The sequence below is a fragment of the Terrapene carolina genome, unplaced genomic scaffold, assembly GCF_002925995.2.
Source record: "Terrapene carolina triunguis isolate 2854851 unplaced genomic scaffold, T_m_triunguis-2.0 Scaffold95, whole genome shotgun sequence".
Lineage (NCBI taxonomy): Eukaryota > Metazoa > Chordata > Testudines > Emydidae > Terrapene > Terrapene triunguis.
The window spans coordinates 9,477,048-9,496,232 of record NW_020664446.1 but is presented as its reverse complement, the minus strand read 5'-3'; the positions used below and the strand labels follow the sequence as shown (position 1 = coordinate 9,496,232).

At 45.2% G+C, this 19,185-nt stretch overlaps 1 non-coding gene across 1 annotated transcript; it reads left to right on the top strand.

Moving 5' to 3' along the window:
• Positions 1 to 214: 214 nt before the first annotated feature.
• Positions 215 to 287, top strand: TRNAF-GAA. Its single transcript has one exon. It is a non-coding gene; the product is annotated as a tRNA-Phe (tRNA).
• Positions 288 to 19,185: the final 18,898 nt, after the last annotated feature.

The following is a 19,185-nucleotide window of genomic DNA, read 5'->3' as shown; positions in this document are numbered from 1 at the left end:
ATTGCTAAAGTTCTGTTGCTGCCTCTGTTTGATCTGTCCACAGTGAGTCTGGTTCATTACAGTCTCAACCTCCCTGATTCAGCTAACCCGTTCTAGACAGATGCCAGTAAGTAATGAAGGAAATTCTCAAAGATGCAAACCAGATAAGACTGGCTGACTTCCATGAGGCTTCTCGTGCAGGGAACCCAAGTACAAGGCTAGACAGTTTTCAGCTGCCAAAGTAGCTCAGTTGGGAGAGCATTAGACTGAAGATCTAAAGGTCCCTCGTTCAATCCCAGGCTTTAGCTGGCCCTTTGGAGGGAGAAATAGCTCAGTGGTTTGAGCCTTGGCCTGCTAAATCTAGGGTTGTGAGTTCAATCCTTGAGGGGGCTGTTTAGGGAACTGGGGTGAAAATCTGTCTGGAGGTTAGACTAGATGACCTCCTGAGATCCCTTCTAACCCTCATATTCAGATTTCTTCTCTGTTACTGGACTGATAAAGGGAGTGCACCCCCACTTGTAGTGATGTGGGCATTTGCTTTCGCTGCAGTGATGATAGCTTAGTGATCTGGAAATAAGTATTAAAATTAAGCAGGCCGTTTATTTCTTCCAGTGCCAAGGAGCTATGACCTCTGCTTAATTATTAAATTGGATCCATTTAGAAGTTTTCCATGGACTTCCCCTTGTCTACAATCTTTTCTCTGGTTGGCTGTCTCTTCTCCCACATCCAATTCTTCTCTGACAATCTCATCCTAGTTTTTGGTTAGCTGTTAGAATGATTGATCATTAATTCTCGCCTGTATCATTAAATTACTAATAAATATATATTGACTTCTTTTGAGGCCAATGACAACAATTATTGACTCTATTACTGCCTCTATAACTGATCCATAGGCCATCCCAAACTCAGTGGCCCATGTTTGAAATCCTGCCTCCTCTTTCCTTGCATTTCCTTAGGATTTCTTTGAGTTACTTGCACCCTCATTGCTGATATCCAAGGGGATCTAAGGTTTTGCTACTGACATGTTGAGGAGCTAGAAGACAATGCAAGGAAGTATGAAGTATTGTAGTAGCTGTGTCAATCCCAGGATATTAGAAAGAAGAGCTCTGTGTAAGCTTGAAACTTGTCCCTCAACACCAGAAGTTGATCCAATAAAAGATACGAGGAAGTGTACGTTAACATCTCTTTACTTAAACCTTCTACCTGCTGCTTAGCAATTAAGTTACCACAATTCCAACTTCCTTGGACACTTGTAGAATGAAAGTCAGTTGCTCAAAGAGTATCTAATTTAGGTTCTCCCATTGGCGAAGGTAATCCACCTCCCTGAGAGGTAGTAGATAGGTCTATGGGAGAACGCTGCACTGTCTACACCAGGGATTAGGTCGGTTTAACCACATTGCTCAGGGGTGTGGATTTTTCACACCCCTGAGCAATGTAGTTATATTGACCTAATTTCCTATGGTACACCAGGGGGAGGGATAGCTCAGTGGTTTGAGCATTGGCTTGCTAAGCCTAGGGTTGTGAGTTCAATCCTTGAGGGGGCCACTTAGGGTTCTGGGGCAAAATCAATACTTGGTCCTGCTAGTGAAGGCAGGGGGCTGGACTTGATGACCTTTTGAGGTCCCTTCCAGCTCTATGAGATACGTATATCTCCATATATATTTAATGTAAGGGGATCTCAACCAACACCTATGACTTTGGGAGTTAAGTGTAAGTACGTCTAGAAGGAGTCTAACTGATGTAACATATCCTCGTTCCTCCTTCCTCCCCCCCATAGCCTCCTGCACACGTGAAACAGCTGATTGCGGAGGGCGGGGGGAGGGGGCAGTAGGTGCTGATTGGTGAGGGCTGCTGGCAGGCGGGAAACGCTGGGGAGCAGATGGAGGGTTGCTGATGTATTACTGTGGTTCTTTGGCAATGTACATTGGTAAATTCTGGTTCCTTCTCAGGCTCCGCTTGTCCACCCTGGTATAGATGGAGCACAGTCTCACCCTCTGTCGTGTCTGTTCAATGGAGTGACAAAACTAAGATTTCTGGGGGAGACTTTCAAGGGCACAAATGAGTCGTTTTCCATGACAACTGTAATGGACAAGTTCAGGCTGGTGACGGGGCAAACAGTGATAAATCAGGTGCACTTTAAACCCACAGGCAGCATGGTAAGGGCAGGTCTGCTGAGATGAAGCAATATAACAACACAGGGATGAATTTACCGCGAACTAACCCCATTTTTCTAAGTTACTCACTAACACGCGACTATTCTGCAAACACAGAACGCTGCCTTGTCAGTTACTTGCTCAGTTTATCTGTCACTCCAAATGTTAAGCCTATTGACCAGGTGGGCGCCTTTTGTGATGTGTTTATTTTATTGCTAAATGTCCTTGAACTAACACTGTATTTATTTGCTTAACTGATAAGTAATTGGAAGACCTTTCACATCCGGCTCTGAGGAATCAGGAGTGGGAGAGGGAGGCAAACAGCCCTTCTCTGTTCCCACGCTGATCAGAGGTTGCTCCTTACAATATAGTTTTATATCAGGCAGGGTGATAAAGTGCAGTAAGTGCTGGTGCGAGATCCCGGGTTATCAGTATACTGTTTAGCAGCACAAAAGCTTCAGCGCATGAATTACCCTGCCAATGTGCTTAAAGGAGACATCTCTAGGGGCAGGCTCTCGTTCAACCCCAAACTCTATTTAATCGGTGTCCTCGCTGTTGAGTCAATCAACAATGTTGTGTGATGGGGCGGATAGATCCCACATTGGCAACGAGCAGGTTAATGAGAGACTGTGGACCCAATTGGCCTGCTCCCACTACACCTGCAACAAATGTCAGGCCTGCAGATGGGAGTTAAAAGAAGGAGACCTTGCCTAGTTGAGGGCTGCCTAGGAAGGAGCTTGCCGGACAGTTGCACCCCTGCTAGAGGGGATGACCAGATGCTGGAGGAGATCCGCAGAAGCATGGACTGTTTGGAGGCAAACCCTGATAGAAGGATGGGATCCCACCAAAGGTATGTTGGATGGCCCTGTTTTGAGTTGTGGTTTTCTGCTTCCCGATTTCTTTTGGACTATAGCACCCTGGAAGGGTGGACTGAAGTGTGCCTTGGCTGGAGGGCGAAAGCACAGCTACGTCAGAGAAAGCAGCCTACCAGTGGAGACCCATGGCTGGGTGAGTCATGCCCTGATGGGTGACAAGAGGATGCTGCAGAGGCAACCCATTCACAGGTGCCATTCAATTCCCATTGCGATGGGGATTTTCTTGGGTGCCCATCTTTCCTTCAGAAATTACAGATGAGTTTGAGCTGCATAATGCAGCTGGGGAATCCTGGTCTGGATTCAAAACCCCAAAAATTCAAGGATGTCCAGATCCAAAGTTTTGGCATAGGTCCATCTCTGCTAGAACATCAGAACATAAGAACAGCCAGACTGGGTCAGACCAATCAGTGGTCCATCTAGTCCACTACCCTGTCTTCCAACATGCTTCAGAGGGAATGAACAGAACAGGGCAATGATCGAGTGATCCATCCCCTGTCATCCAGTTCCAGCTTTTGGGAAAATGAGGCCACCAGTTCATTTCACACAGAAAACTGAGCATGGTTAGGTGGCCAAGACAACTAATTGCTACTGATCAGAGCTCTGAAAAATAGTCTCATTCAATTTCAAACTCAAATTGAGCCTGGGTCTCAATCATTCTAACAGCTAACCAAAAACTAGGATGAGATTGTCAGAGAAGAATTGGGGGTGGGGGAAGAGATACTTTCTGTAAACCTAGGGTCAAGGATTCTCATACTGCAGAAAATCCATAAACCCTACTCCGATATCCTCCCCCTGGCCTGCCACCCTGCTTCCCCCACTACCCTCCTTCTAATTTCTCTCCAGCCCCACAGCAAGCCCTAGGAGACCCAACTTATTTTGTTGCTACCTTCAAAGGGGGAGTCTGCCTTCCCTCTGTCTCTGAGCCTGAATTTGCCCACTCCCCATCTACCTCCCTGTGGCTGCCTAGTGGCTGCTCTTCCTGTCTTGTTGGGTCTTTGTGTGCTCCAACCAGATCTACAGATCTCCGTGGACATGGGGAAAGTGGTGGATGTGATATACCTTGACTTTAGCAAAGCTTTTGATATGGTCTCCCACAGTATTCTTGTCGGCAAGTTAAAAAACTATGGATTGGATGAATGGACTATAAGGTGGATAGAAAGCTGGCTGGATTGTCAGGCTCAACAGGTAGTGATCAACGGCTCGATGTCTAGATGACAGCTGATATCAAGCGGAGTGTCGCAAGGGTCAGTCCTGGGGCTGGTTTTGTTCAACATCTTCATTAATGATCTGGATGATGGGATGGATTTCACCCTCAGCAAGTTCGCAGATGACACTAAGCTGCAGGGGGGAGGGGAGGTAGATATGCTGGAGGGTAGGGATAGGGTCCAGAGTGGCCTAGACAAATTGGAGGATTGGGCCAAAAGAAATCTGATGAGGTTCAACAAGGACAAGTGCAGAGTCCTGCACTTAGGACGGAAGAATCCCATTCACTGCTACAGGCTGGGGACCGACTAGCTAAGCGGCAGTTCTGCAGAAAAGGACCTGGGGATTACAGTGGATGAGAAGCTGGATATGAGTTAACAGTGAGCCCTTGTTGCCAAGAAGGCTAACGGCATATTGGGTTGCATTAGTAGGAGCATTACCAGCAGATTGAAGGAAGTGATTATTCCCCTCTATTCGGCACTGGTGAGGCCACATCTGGAATACTGCGTCCAGTTTTGGGGCCCCCACTACAGATAGAATGTGGACAAATTGGAGAAAGTCCAGTGGAGGGCAACAAAAATGATTGGGTGGCTGGGACACACGACTTATGAGGAGAGGCTGAGGGAACTGGGCTTATTTAGTCTGCAGAAGGGAAGATTGAGGGGGGATTTGATAGCAGCCTTCACCTACCTGAAGGGGGGTTCCAAAGAGGATGGAGGTAGGCTATTCTCAGTGGTGGCAGATGACAGAACAAGGATCAATGGTCTCATGTTGCAGTGGTGGAGGTCTAGGTTGGATATTAGGAAAAGCTATTTCACTAGGAGGGTGGTGAAGCACTGGAATGGGTTATCTAGGGAGGTGGTGGAATCTCCTTCCTTGGAGGTTTTTAAGGCCCGGCTTGACAAAGCCCTGGCTGGGATGATTTAGTTGGGAATTGGTCCTGCTTTGAGCAGGGGGTTGGACTAGATGACCTCCTGAGGTCTCTTCCAACCCTAATCTTCTATGATTCTATGATACAGGGTCTTCCAGAAGTGGCCTGAATCTTACACTGATTAGAGGTAGAATGAAACATTTCCTCTCTCATTGCAGGAGCTTCTACCTAAGCACAACGAAAGACAGCCATGAGCTTTAGCACGGCTAGCCAAGTGAAAAGTCACAGTCCCTAGCATCTAATAGCTAGGGAGCACCTCAGGGCACCTTGCCAGCTGTGCTATGATTTATAGACCACGATTCACCCCTTGGAAAGAAAGCACTTCCCTTTCTTACCACCTTGTAAGATGAGATGTCCGGCCACTTCTTTCTCCTTCTCCAGAAGACCCTCTGATACAAGACTCAGGAGGGGTGACCCAGACGCCATTGGGCACCGCTGATAACAATGGAAAGTGTAGCATCCTCACCAGTCCCTTGGTGAAGGCCAGGACTTAGGGAGACCCTTTCTGGCGACAAGCTGAGTTACTCTAGGAGTAGAGAGCTAAGGGAAAACATAGGGTCTGCCTTAATCCAGCAATTTCGATAAAAATCCTCTTTATAATCAAGTCCTATCTCATTTCTACCACAAGAGACATGCAAGTACATAAGGGCACCCAGAGCCTGTTCAGAGCTGGCAGGAGGTAGTGGTTTTAAAGTGACTAGTTGGGGGACAGGTGGACGGGTTGGTTCCTTTGCAGTCTGAATTTATACAACTTTGGGATGGGATTCTCATAAATTCCCCCATTCTATCCCCCTTGCAATCAATGGGGTTTTTGCCATTGACTGCAGTGAGGACACAGTTAGGCTAGGTGGTTTTTGAGACTCCATTTCCAAGCAAAGATTTGGTTCAAATCCAAACCAAACTGTGCGGCATCGTTTGCAAACTCCATTTTGAACCAAACCCAACAGGATTTGCATAGCTCTGCCCCTGATCCAGGCCCATTTCAAACTCATGTGGTGGACATGATGTACTCCAGGTCCCATTCCCCCTGATGTATTCCCTCCCCAATTTGAGACTCGGCACCTGATATTTGGTTGAGTCTAAACATTTGTACTGCATCTCATGAAATCCATCTAGAAAAAGGAAAATACAAAACAACCGTTGCTTAATATAGTCCTATAATGAAACAAAACCACAACATGCATTAAGTAAAGATGCAATGATATGCAGTACTGTGGCAACAGTAGTAAAATATGTGCTAGCTGCATCTACATTTTGATTAAGGAAATTATTCACAGGGCATCAGATGTTTGGGAAGAAATCCATCCTATGGCTTGTTAATCAGAAAAATAATACACTCCACATGCTGTTGAGAGGAGTATCTTTCAACACGGAAGAGCACTGCTGCTTATTTTTATTAGAAAATCAGTAAGTTCCCATGTGCACTTTGTAGCCTGGTATTCTACACTTATTGATTAAGACCCTAGTCCAGGAAAGCACATAAGTATGTGCTTCATTTTAAGCCCCATCGGTTTCATTGGGACTATTCATGCGCCTCAAGTTAAGCACATTCTTAAAGGCTCTGCTGGATCAGGGCCTTATATAGCAGTAAAGATCTGCTTACTGCCTCATCTTAAGATGGCCTGTAGGCCTATGCCACTTGTGCTGTGAAGCCAGCAAATCTCCATCAGAAGCTAAGCAGGGGTAGATTTGAGTCCAAGACTAATGGGAGACCTCCCTGGAATGTCTAGGGTGCTGTAGGATTCAGCAGTTACCATTTCCCCCGCAAGACACTAATGAAGCAACAGGGAGCGTTATGCTGGTGGAGATGCCTTTTCTTAGATTAAATATAACACTATGGCCCAGGTTATTTGTGATCATTGCCAATCCCAAGAAAATGGACGTTAACCTCAGTGTCTTGGGTAAATGTCATTCTGTTTGCCTCAGCAGTTTCAACTAAACACGGCATAAACTATTTCGTGTCTTTGAGAACTGATGTGCTTCACTCCAGAGGTGGCTGCATTTCAGTGATGCAAAAAGCGGCTCTTGTCTGTGGTTTAAGTTTGGGATGTACTTGGGAATTCCCTGGAGAGAAACCTGCTCTGTAAATGTGAGATACTATTAATAAAGTCCATTTATTTGTTCTGTGTATGCATATAAGAACTGCCACACTGGGTCAGACCAATGGTCCATCTAGCCCAGTATCCCGTCTCCGACAATGACCGCATACTAGAGCTTCAGGGGAATGTACAGAATAGGGAAATTCTGGAGAGATCCACCCCTGCCTTCCCCTCCCAGCTTCTGGCAGGCAGAGATTTAGGATCACCCTGAGCAAGGAGTTGTGTCCCTGACCATCTTGGCTAATAGTCATGGATGTGGACTTAGCTCCCATGAATTGATGTTGTTATTTTTTGAACCCAATTATACTTTTGGCCTGCACAACACCCCAGTAGAGTGATGATGAAGAAGCAGAGCACGAATCCTGCTTGCTTTGCTGGAACAACTAGCTCATTGACTTCAACAGGATTGTTTGCATTAGTAAGGAGAGCAGGATTTTTCTCCTCATGTGCCTATACCATGTTATCTGATCAGCATAAGTCAGATCCCAATAAACGAGCATGACTCCTTTTTACAGGCATCGCCCTTGCTTTCTGAAGCAAGGAGAAAGAAGACCTGGAAGCTACCCGAGAGGAGCAGGTGCCCAGATCTTACCTATCTCACTCTGCAAACAGGGATGCTCCAGCTTCTTCTTCCCAAATTTCAGGTATATCTAGTAAAAAGTCAGTGGAAAGAGATATCGTTTTTTTATATGGAACCAATACTACATGGGGAGCCACTGACTTTGATCCCAAAAGTCTCGTTGTGATGGATGATACTGGAAGGTAAAGTGGGGTTATTAAATGTAGTGAGAACATAATTCTCAATTGCTAGACAGCTGTAAGAATAGCTACTATCCTATTGGGAACGTAACCGTGAATGTATCCGGTAGATCTCTAAATGAGATCATATTTCCTTTTTGATATTACGTTAAGATAACTGGTTCCCATGCCCAACCAAATATTCCATATAAATCTTTTCCCTCTTTTCCTACTGTGTGCAATCGTAAAGGAGCAGAGCCATAGAGATTTAGTGGACGCTTCTGTTTATGAGTCTTTATTGTAGCATGGATGGCAGGGCAAGTTTATTGATTTTAATTTCTTAAATTTGGGATTTAGCTCCTCGGTTGGTTTGGTATGGGTTTTTTTAAAGGGCTGACACCATTAAAAGTATTGATGCTTATGTGAGAGTTGGGTTTACTTTGGTATAGATAGAGCATTCCACATCTTAAGCACTATGTCATTGTCAGCACATTAAACCTGTGCTTTCTATGGGGTGCTGGCTGCCTTCTGGGCCTTGGTGTTTGTTTTGACCTATAAAGCCTTAAAGCCCAGATCATCAAAGGTTCTGAGGCACCTAACTCCCACTGAAATCCATGTGCTGTAGCCAATTATTTTGTGTAATCTTTTAATTGTATTAACTATTGTTATGGCTAATTCATATGTGATGGATGTGTGATGAATAGGTTTAGGTTGTAGGTATAGGAGTAAGTAGGAGAGTATTATGGGGTATAATGCCGACAAACATTTATGAGTGATGAGTGTATATTAGCAAAGTAAGGTTGTAATGCAAGGCCTACAGGCTAACGTCTATACAATTTTAGCTTAGCCACAGTAGGCTTAGGCCTAGGGAAGGGTTAACATAAGTAGGTGACCCAAGAATAACCCCGTACCGGCAAAGTTACAAGATTACTATGAAGAGTGTGCCAATGGGTGATGTTCAAGAAAATATGCCATAATATACCTGCCTAGACCACAAGCCGCCTGATTGGTAACAGCAGGGAAAAACCTGCAGCGGCCGCAGGTTGCCCTGGGGAATTGTTGATGTAAATGGCTAATGAAAATAAGAGGATAGGCTATGAAAAGTGGGGCATCCCGAATGTTATGGGATGTGGGAGTCCCAATAAGGAAAAAGGGGTTGGAACCTTCATGCATATGCATAAGGGTTATGGGTGTGAGTGTAACTCAGCATAAAAGGGGATCCTCCTCATGAAGTGGAAGGAAGACTCCATCAGGAGACCCTCCACAGATGGCCACCTATTGAGAGAGCCACCCATCTTGATGGTAGCCTTGGGGATGTGAGTATCAAGAGCACTGATGCTGGACATCTTATGGTATTGGTCCATCGCCATTTATGTATCTATAACTGCAGCACTGATTATCAGTGTAGTCAGGTTTATAGTAAAGGGAAGCTTGATAAGCTGTTGTGGTCCCTGGTATCGTTTCTTGTGTGCACCCAGAGTCTCTAGACCAAATGATATTTCTCATGGTAGTTCTTGCTCTGCTAATTCTAATACAATCGCCTATAAGGAGCCCAAACCTTTGACCCAGGTTACGATGGTTTAAGATACCATTGTTATATCAATCCATCAATAATGTAAAGGCTTACAGTACTATACCCTAATGGTCATCAAACCAAACGACTTCCCACCAAAAAGTGGGGAGAGAGGGCAGAATTCTCTCCCATTGAAATCAATGGGTGTTAGGCACCTAACTACCTGGGCCTAAATGGCTTGGGATCTGCCTATATGAGAGACCACTTCTCTCTCCATGCCTTGACGGCCACAGTTGTGGTCAGTGGAGGCTCTTGAGCTGGATCTTCATGACATTAAGAACATAAGAAGAACATAAGAACGGCCATTCTGGGTCAGACCAAAGGTCCATCTAGCCCAGTATCCTGTCTTCCGACAGTGGCCAGTGCCAGGTGCCTCAGAGGGAATGAACAGACAGGTTATCATCAAGTGATCCATCCCCTGTCACCCGTTCCCAGCTTCTGGCAAACAGATGCTAGGGACACCATACCTGCCCATCCTGGCTAATAGCCATTGATGGACCTATCCTCCATGAACTTATCTAGTTCTGTTATAGTCTTGGCCTTCACAACATCCTCTGGCAAAGAGTTCCACGGACTGACTGCGCATTGTGTGAAAAAATACTTCCTTTTGTTTGTTTTAAACATTCTCTCTGAGGCGCCGTTGCCTTTGAAATTCTGCCCTCTGCCCCCACTTTTTGGTGTGAAATAGCCAGAGTTTGTTGACCTCTACAGTACAGGGTCCATTTCTTTTACCTGGCTTTTAGGGAGGAGTGAGATTTGAGAGGCTGAGCAGTGGGGCACTATAGGTATGGGAGGGGCTTAAATGTTACTCTTGCCAGGAAAATGGACGAAGCCGATTGTACATGCCCCGTGCACAAGGGACAACACCCCCTACACTAACTCGCAGCATAAATGCCACAATCTAGCCCTTCATTAGTAATAAAGAGCTGTTAAAATGTTGACATAGAACAGGGAAGGTAAAACATGGAACTTTCAACATATACCAAAAAAAATCAATGAGCCCAGTTGATGTGTATTATGAGAATTAGCTAAGGAAAGTTCTACATGGCTGACAGTTCCTGTGGAAACCTGGGGGGAATGGTGGGCACTGGGGGAAAAGTAAAACACATACCAATCTGGGCGAGGTGCCATGACCATGTGGGTCCAACACTGGACTGGGACACAGGAGAGCTGGGCTCTGCCACTGATCTGCTGGCTGATCTTGAGCTAGTCACTTCACCCCTCTGTTGCCCAAGCCACTCTTGTTCATTTGGATTAAGCTCTATGGGGCAGGGCGTATGTGCCATGTATTTGAGCATTATCTGACACAAAGGTGCCCCAGTCCCAACTGAGCTCTCCAGGCATTATTGTTATACAAACATAATCCAATCATTAGGATAAAAGGAATGAAGAGTGATCTTGGTTTCCCCACCTATTCCTTTAACAGTGAGTGCCCTTTCTCTTGCTTTGGCAATATTCTGCTTGGGATCTCATCCCTTTTTAAGTGCTTCTTTCTTTCTTCCTTCCTTCCATTACAGCTTTGTGCCCACACTCCACTGAAAAGCAGAGATCATGCTCCTCCCTGGCAAGTTTGACTATGGCCTTTTCTGCCTTCTGGGATGAAGCGTGATGAAGATTAATCAAGGAGAATACAGGCATGCTAGATCAGATGGCCTTTTCCTGACCCTTCTGACCCTTTCGGAAGGCCTATCTATATGATTGGCTCTTCTGAGTGCTGCAGGGCAGTGTGTTTGCTCACCGGCTCACTTCCACACCACTGAGAGTTTTTCTTGACCCAGCACTCAAGACAAGAAAGAGTCTTGACAACGTGGAAATCGCCCAGGCAATGGAAAAATTCCCCTGACACAAATCCTAGATATAGCTATACAGTGTATGAATTTTTTATGAAATATTTGGAATGCAGCTGAGTTTCAATCTTTCATGACCAAACATAGTCTTTCCCATTGCCCGTGGAGTAGACTATAATAGACTAAAACAATATCATCACTGCTGTAGAATTGCTAGTGTTAGGAGCAAGGTTGGCTTTGCACTGAAGGACATAAATCCACACTGTGTAGAGGTCAAGCATAGGAGTTTATTACACAGAGCGCTGGCGGAGTGTCACCTGGCTTATTAGGCTCAGAGACACTGTCAATCAATTGATTACAATAGAATATATAGATTTTCCATGGGCGGGGAAAAGTGATGGGGTAGGCAGTTCCACATCCCGGGATAGGTTTTGCAGCAAGACAAGATAGCACATTAGCCAATGGTTAACAGGTTACATAATGTCTCCGCCCATGGTCTCAAGTTAGCAAGTTAACATTTAATTAATACTTTGATAAAATGTTATTAGTATAAAATATATATGTTGAATTCTGATTTGGGGTCCATAGGAAGGGAGCAACTCCTTTGATTGTCCAACAGGTACATTCCTAGGGGTTAAAGCAAAGAAACAGTGAAAGTATATGGCAATAAAGATTGTCTCCTTTGTGTCTTAAGGCAGGTGTTGGTCCCTTGGAAGGGAAGGTGGGAGGATGCCATATCTTATACTGACGTGCCAACTTTTCATAAACTCAAGGTTGGATCTGTGGGAAGAATGTCTCCCTACAGAAGAAACTAACAACCGAAACAGGGCTTCTTTGTTCAATCTGCAACTCTGAATAAGACACAATTATTTAGTTCTTAGCTCCAACACCTGGCAATTTGCTGACCAGGCCTATCTTAGCAAGCAAGGCTTTCTTTTGTTTTTTCTGCTTCTCTTAGCTAATCACTATTTGCTAGGCCTCTGGTCCCTTGACCATACTCTGGACTTTGGGACTGGAAAAGAGCTGGAACAATCCATATACCAGGTTATTATATAAAATGCACCTGGATTTTAACCCTTCAGCACAACTCAGGATATTGAACTGTTTGGCAAAGAAGATCTGATATACTTTGAATACCTCTGCTCTCCTTGCTCCTAGCATTATAGCTTCTTCTCTCAACAACACTGGGCAAATCTTTAGTTCTGCAATTCTCAGCTCTTAAATAAAATAAATGGAGATATCCTATCTCCTAGAACTGGAAGGGACCTTGAAAGGTCATTGAGTCCAGCCTCCTGCCTTCACTAGCAGGACCAAGTACTGATTTTTGCCCCAGTTCCCTAAATGGCCCCCCTCAAGGATTGAACTCACAACCCTGGGTTTAGCAGGCCAATGCTCAAACCACTGAGCTATCCCTCTTGTACCTGTCTCATCTCTGTTAGGCCTTTTCTACAGTCCATGAACCCCAATGAGCCAGGCGTCTTCCACAAGACATAATGAAACAGAATCTATCTGATCATAGGTGTCCACCCTATTTTGGCAGGTACATACCTATGGTGATGTCCTCAGGGCTGAATTTTCTGGTCTTAGGACCAAACACAGTCTGTGCCATTGCCCATAGAGTAGTCTATAATAGACTAAAACAATATCCGTTGATGGGCCATCAACACTGCAGCAGAATGGCTAGTATTTGGAGCAAGGTTTACTTTGCATTACTCGTGATATTGAGCTGTTTCAGGAACACAGTTTCAAGGGAAGACAATTAACAGAGCGGCCATGTTCTGCTCTCGGTGGCATGGCTCCAGATTTACACTGGTGTTAATGAATCCAAAACTCAGTCCAACATGTATTAATTAAAACACAGCACAAACAATTCTTAACAAGGCCTCATGTAACACGGGAGGGAGAAAGTCAGCCATCATCTCTCTCCAGGGGAAAGTGTGGATCATGCTGATATACCATGTGACCAAAGGAAGAACAGCGGGAATATTAATAAATGGGGCTTAGAGGGTAAGTATGTCTAAAATGTTACGCACAGTGCCCCAGTGGGAAGAGCCTGCATAGGACTCTTTATCCCAGTTAACACTAATTAACACTTCACATTCTCTAAGAAAGCACCGTCCAAAGTGTGAACTTAGCAATCCTCACAACACCCTTGTGCGAGTGGTGTCATTATGCCCATTTTACAGGCAGGGAAGCTAAGGCATAGATATCAAAGCCTAGGCACCTAAATACCTTTGAGGATCAGGGCCTAAGTGACTTGTCCAAAGTCACACACATTGAGTCTGTGTCATAGAGAACAGGATTTAGGAGATGCTGGCTTCTATCTTTGTCTTCAACCCACCAGCCCACACTGAATGGGATTCACAAAAGTATTGAGGCACCTAACTCCCCTTGGAATCAATGGGAATTAGGCACTTTATAGGCACAATAGGAACTAGGAATTAGAATCCTCTTGTGAATCCCGCCCACTGTGTCTGGGACGAAAATGATCCATTCTTCTCCTACCCAAAAAGAAGTTGATTACAACATATGACCGAGATAGAAGCGATTTTGGGTCCAAAATAAGGAAGATCTCTGCTAAGAAGGGACAGTTGACTGGTAGGATAAGAGCCTGATTCAAAGCCCTTTCTATTGAACTGAATGAGTCCCACATATTCCAATGGGCATTGGACCAGGTCCTGTGGTTATGTTGAAGAGGCCCTTGCCCTGTACATCTATGTCACTAGCTGCTCTTCATTTACCTCCCCACCTATTATCAAAGCTTGAGTTAAGGGGAAGTGGTTTCCCCTGGTTAAAATAAATTAATTCTCATTTCATAAACAGGAGAAGAGATCCTTCCATAGGTGATGTCTGATAGAAACGTTCATCCTCTTCCCACTGAGACAGGCATCCTTTTGGCATAGAGACTAACTTGCTCTCCTCCCCTTGACCTGGCTCCTTCAAAACAGAGCTGGTGGGCGCAAGGCAGTCCTCATAGTGTGATTATAGGGCCAGTGCCTCAGCTGGTGCAAATCAGTGTAACGCTATTGAAGTCAATGGAGCGAGACCAATTCCCAACAGCAGCTGAGGATCTGACCCACCGAGAAGGGCTTTCATTTTCCACTGCTGTAAAAGCAGCACAGAATGAGCCCGGCGACGGATTTAATGTGTTATTAATACCCACTTTGAAAAAGAAGTGCTTAAAAGAAAACAAGGTTATAGAGATACAGAGTTAAGGTCAATCAAACAGTGCGCAAAGCCGACGGACCCAATCGGGCCTATTTTATTGAATGCATAAAAATAACTCGTTTGTTTAACCACCCTTTGCACTTTCCACCTATTATATCCTCGTGCTTCATCCAGCTTTCCAACCAGCTGCCTCCTTGCTCACCATCAAGCACTTTGTGTTCCGTGCCCTCCACAGCGTTGCTCAAAACGATGCTGAGAAGGGAACATTCGGTACCTTCTCCATCTGCAGGATTAACAAGCCCCACTCGGCTCCGACAGCACTGTTCTGTGGGTTAATAGACAATCTCAAATGAAACCCTCCGAGGAAATGGTTCAGGTGACAAAGTGAAATGGGCCCAGCGGGATAAGAATTAGCCCACACACAGCTAGAGTGGGGGTGATAGTTCTCTTGTATCTGTGCAAAAATTGGATCTTATTCGCTGTCATCAAAGCAACATGAGGCTTAGACGTGTTTATTTTTTCTGCGTGAGCCTCTCTTATAGGCGATCAAGCGCTGTGCCGCTCAGCAGAAAGCCTTTAATGGGGGGAAAGCAAAATAATAGGGGAACTGAACTAGCTGTGCTATTTGCAAGTGATTATGTCTGCGCAGTTACCTGGGACAAACTCCTTGGGGAGCCGCAGGGCTAAATTAAGCTTGGTAATTGTTATGCACCAACTGGGTGAGAGGTGCAGCCCAGGAGCTATAACCCCTGAGTTCTAATTCTGGCTCTCAAGTGGATTTTTGGTTAGACAGCTGGTGTGTTTGGGGGAGGGATAGCTCAATGGTTTGAGCATTGGCCTGCTAAATCCAGGGTTGTGAGTTCAATCCTTGAGGGGGGCCATTTAGGGATCTGGGGCAAAATTTTGTCTGGGGATTGGTCCTGCTTTGAGCAGGGGGTTGGACTAGATGACCTCCTGAGGTCCCTTCCAGCACTGATATTCTATGATCGTTGCTTCTTATGTCAGCCATAACTCTCTCACTGCTACCTTGTGCCTCCCACACTGTTTGTTGTATCCACCTGCTGCTGTCACTTGGCTTGTAAGCTTTTTGTCACACACGTTACAGGAGTTCTCTATACACTTCATATAGGTAATTATTAGATATGGTGCCAGTACGTAGCACCACGGCCGGCTCTAGGTTTTTTGCCGCCCCAAACAAAAAAAAATTTGGCCGCCCCACCCTTTTTTTTGGCTTTTACACATGTTTGCATGGGCAATGCGGGATTGGGGAAAAGGGACGGCGTGGAGGTGGAGTCTTGGGGGAAGGGGCGGTGCAGGACCAGGGTTTCGGGAAGAAGGGGAAGCACAAGGGCGGAGCCTCGGAGGAAGGGGCAGTGCAGGGACGGGGATTCGGGGGAAGAGGCGGCATGGTCAGCTGGAGCACCGGCTGCGCCCTGCCCCAAAAGCCAGGGGAAAAGGATGACCAGAAAAAAAGTATGGCCTGGACACATGCCGCCCCTGGACATGTGCCGCCCCAAGCAAGTGCTTGCTTTGCTGGTGCCTAGAGCCGGTCCTGCGTAGCACTCAGGAATACGAAACGCAGTTCCTGGGTTTGGTAGGACCAGTGAAACTTGTCGTTGGTGTGCACTACAAATGGTTTTAGGGTGACCAGATGTCCCAATATTATCAGGACTATCCTGATATTAGGGGCTTTTTCTAATATACGCAACTATACCCCCGATTCTCTTCCCTCCTTCTCTCCCTCCCTCCCCCCCAAAAAGTCCTGATTTTTTCACACTTGCTATCTGGTCAGCCTAAATAGTTTCATCCAGCAGCAGTTTTCATCAGCTCTTAACAATAAGTGAGTATAGTACATAGCTCAGGGGGGCACAGATCCTTAACTGGTGGCCTCTAGGGTCTACCATGATACCACTAATGATAATGATTTCCTCCATAGTCTTGGTTAAGGCCCTGAGGCCCTGACACCCAGCCTCTCTGTGGGTGTGATCAGCCCCTGGCAGGACTGAACCACCTCTCCATATCAGTTTGCCTGTCTGTAGCATAGGGAAGTTAGCAAAGTGCTTTGAAAAATGAGTGATATGCATCTTCTGAATGCTCGTTAATAATCACACACACTAGTAGAAAGGCAGCACTAAGCAATAAGAGGGGAAATAGGAAAAACCAGCACCTGGCACCATTATTATCAGTCTATGGCTACACCGTAACGTTATCGTAGCGATTGTATTGGGTTGGGACTGCCCAGAAGGCCAGTACTAGAAATTCTGAAATCCCATTTTCAGACCCTGTAAATTATAGCTTCCTTTATGCCATTAGCCTTCTGTTCACTGGGACATTAATCACAGTGACTTTCCCCTCTTTGAGAGTATCCCAGCCCAGACATTTGGCACTTTCTGCCCATGTGCTTATGGTTTCTAAATGATTTTATTTTGTTTTTTTTTTTGGTACTAGACACTGAACCACATGGCGCAGCCCTGTTTGATTGTCTAACAGCTTGTCGTAGCCTGCAGAGATGATTGCATTCAATGCCTTTGGAACTGATATTTGCACTACTCTACCCGCATACTTCCACATTGTTCAAATGGTGTTTAAATATTTTAGTACTGCCAAGGGACAGATAGATCAGTTTCCTGTTGGTTCTGTCTGTGTTCCAGATACATTCCAGTGCTTAGAAAGAGCAAAAGAGGTTCTTTTTTAAATGGGTCTATTTAAAAGGCATACACATCAGCTATAGCAGCAGGACATTTGATTGCAGGTATCTTACAAGACAACTCTTTATTTTCTTTTTATTTGGGGGGAGGGGGGAAGGGGCAGTTAATGAATTTCATTCTAATGAAATTGACAGCCCTAGAGAGGTGACAGCCCTAGAGACCGCTGTCCCCTATCCTCAGAACTGGTACAACACAGGAATGAGGTACAACACACTTCCCCGGTACTATAGCATGCCAGTGTCTCTGAGGGCTTTGTCAGTTGACCAGTACCGTTAAGAAGGCAGCTGGGTCTCTGTGGCCATTCACTTCTTAGCCCCCCCATGCCAGCAAAGAAGGCCGAGTAGTGATGATGATTTTAATCGCATGTGGACATCAGCGTATTGGGAAATGGAGTGAGATTACAAACTGATTTGCTCTAAGCCCTCAAAAGAGCTATCATCTCAGATGATTAATTCACTGCAAGCCTTTTCAAAATTCAAATGAGCGCCCTAGAGGTAAAAGACTATAACCTATTAACTTTCCTCCAAGCTGCTTGGTGCCTTATATACAAACAAAACTCTGTTTCTTTGCAGCTTTTATGAGTTTTCCAGCGCCTACTTTAATTTGTCATCCAGACATTCTAAAAGCAATATTCAATTTGACAGAGTTGCCTCACTGTGGACAAAAAATCAATTTGGAGCTGCTCCTTGCACAGGATAAGAGGAATTACTGTAGAGCATGTTGCTGTGTAATGCATTTTTAGAATTAATTGCTTTTGAACCCCAGAGTCTTCATCTTCCATAGGGGGGAAAAATTCCTAGGAAAGATTTAGCATATTGGCTTATAACTAAGGGCTAGTCTACACTACCCGCCCAGATCGGCGGGTAGAAATCAATCTCTCAGGGATCGATTTATCGCGTCTCATCTAGACGGATAAATCGATCCCCGAATCGACGCGCGTACTCCCACCTCGTCAGGAGGAGTAAGCGCCGTCGACGGGGGAGCCGCGGCGGTCGATTTGCCACCGTCCTCACAGCGGGGTAAGTCGAATAGGATATGCTGAATTCAGCTACTCTATTCGCGTAGCTGAATTTGTGTATCTTAAATCGACCTCCCCCCTTAGTGTAGACCTAGCCTAAGTATCCATGCGCACAGCCTAGCTATATTTCAAATGTATGTACACATCCGTGATAGGAAATCCCAAGGTACTTTATGGAAAGGTAAGGAAAGAGTTAAAGCTGTTGAAGGTAGAGATCCATGACGGGATGACTCAGTCAAAACACAAGGACAACATTTGTGATGTAAACGGGTGATTGGTTCAAGCAACACAGTTTGGATACAGAGTTTGGGGGTGTCCAGTGCTGGGGTTTTGGTTTAGAAATATGGGCAAGCCCCAAAATTGAGATTTGAATCCTGAACCCTACCAAATTCAGGGATGTTCACGTACTGGCAACTAACTGGGAAATGAAAACACAGCTCTGTGTTTGGATTCTGAAATGTCTGCTGAATTTGGGCTGGGGGAAGATTAAATTGAGGGATTTATTTGGGGTCCGTCTCTAACTTAAACTGGAAGCTGTTTCCAGAAAAGTCTTCGACTCTGACTTAGATCAAACCGAGACAGAGAATGAGAAGTGAAAGATAATCTCCAGAAGCAGGGAGTGAAATATCAGATGTGTGTGTGTGTGTATATATAATAGTATGACACTGTAGGCTAGTTTGGGCTGTTTAGCCATAGTTGGAGGGGGGGGCGGGAAATCTAGAAAGAGGGAGAACTTTTTTTCAGTGTTATCCAGCTGAGCCAAAATCATTGCCCATGCCAGTCGCATCTTCCCAAAATCAGTATCCCCTTTCCAAATATTCAAAACAAAGATGGTGCCTTCTTGCCTTTGCATCAAGCCATGCTGCTTCTGAGTCCATTCAAGCATTGACACTTTACATCTGGTTTGGAAGTTTCCCTTGCACTTTTGTAAATCTAGTTAAAAACCTGAATGT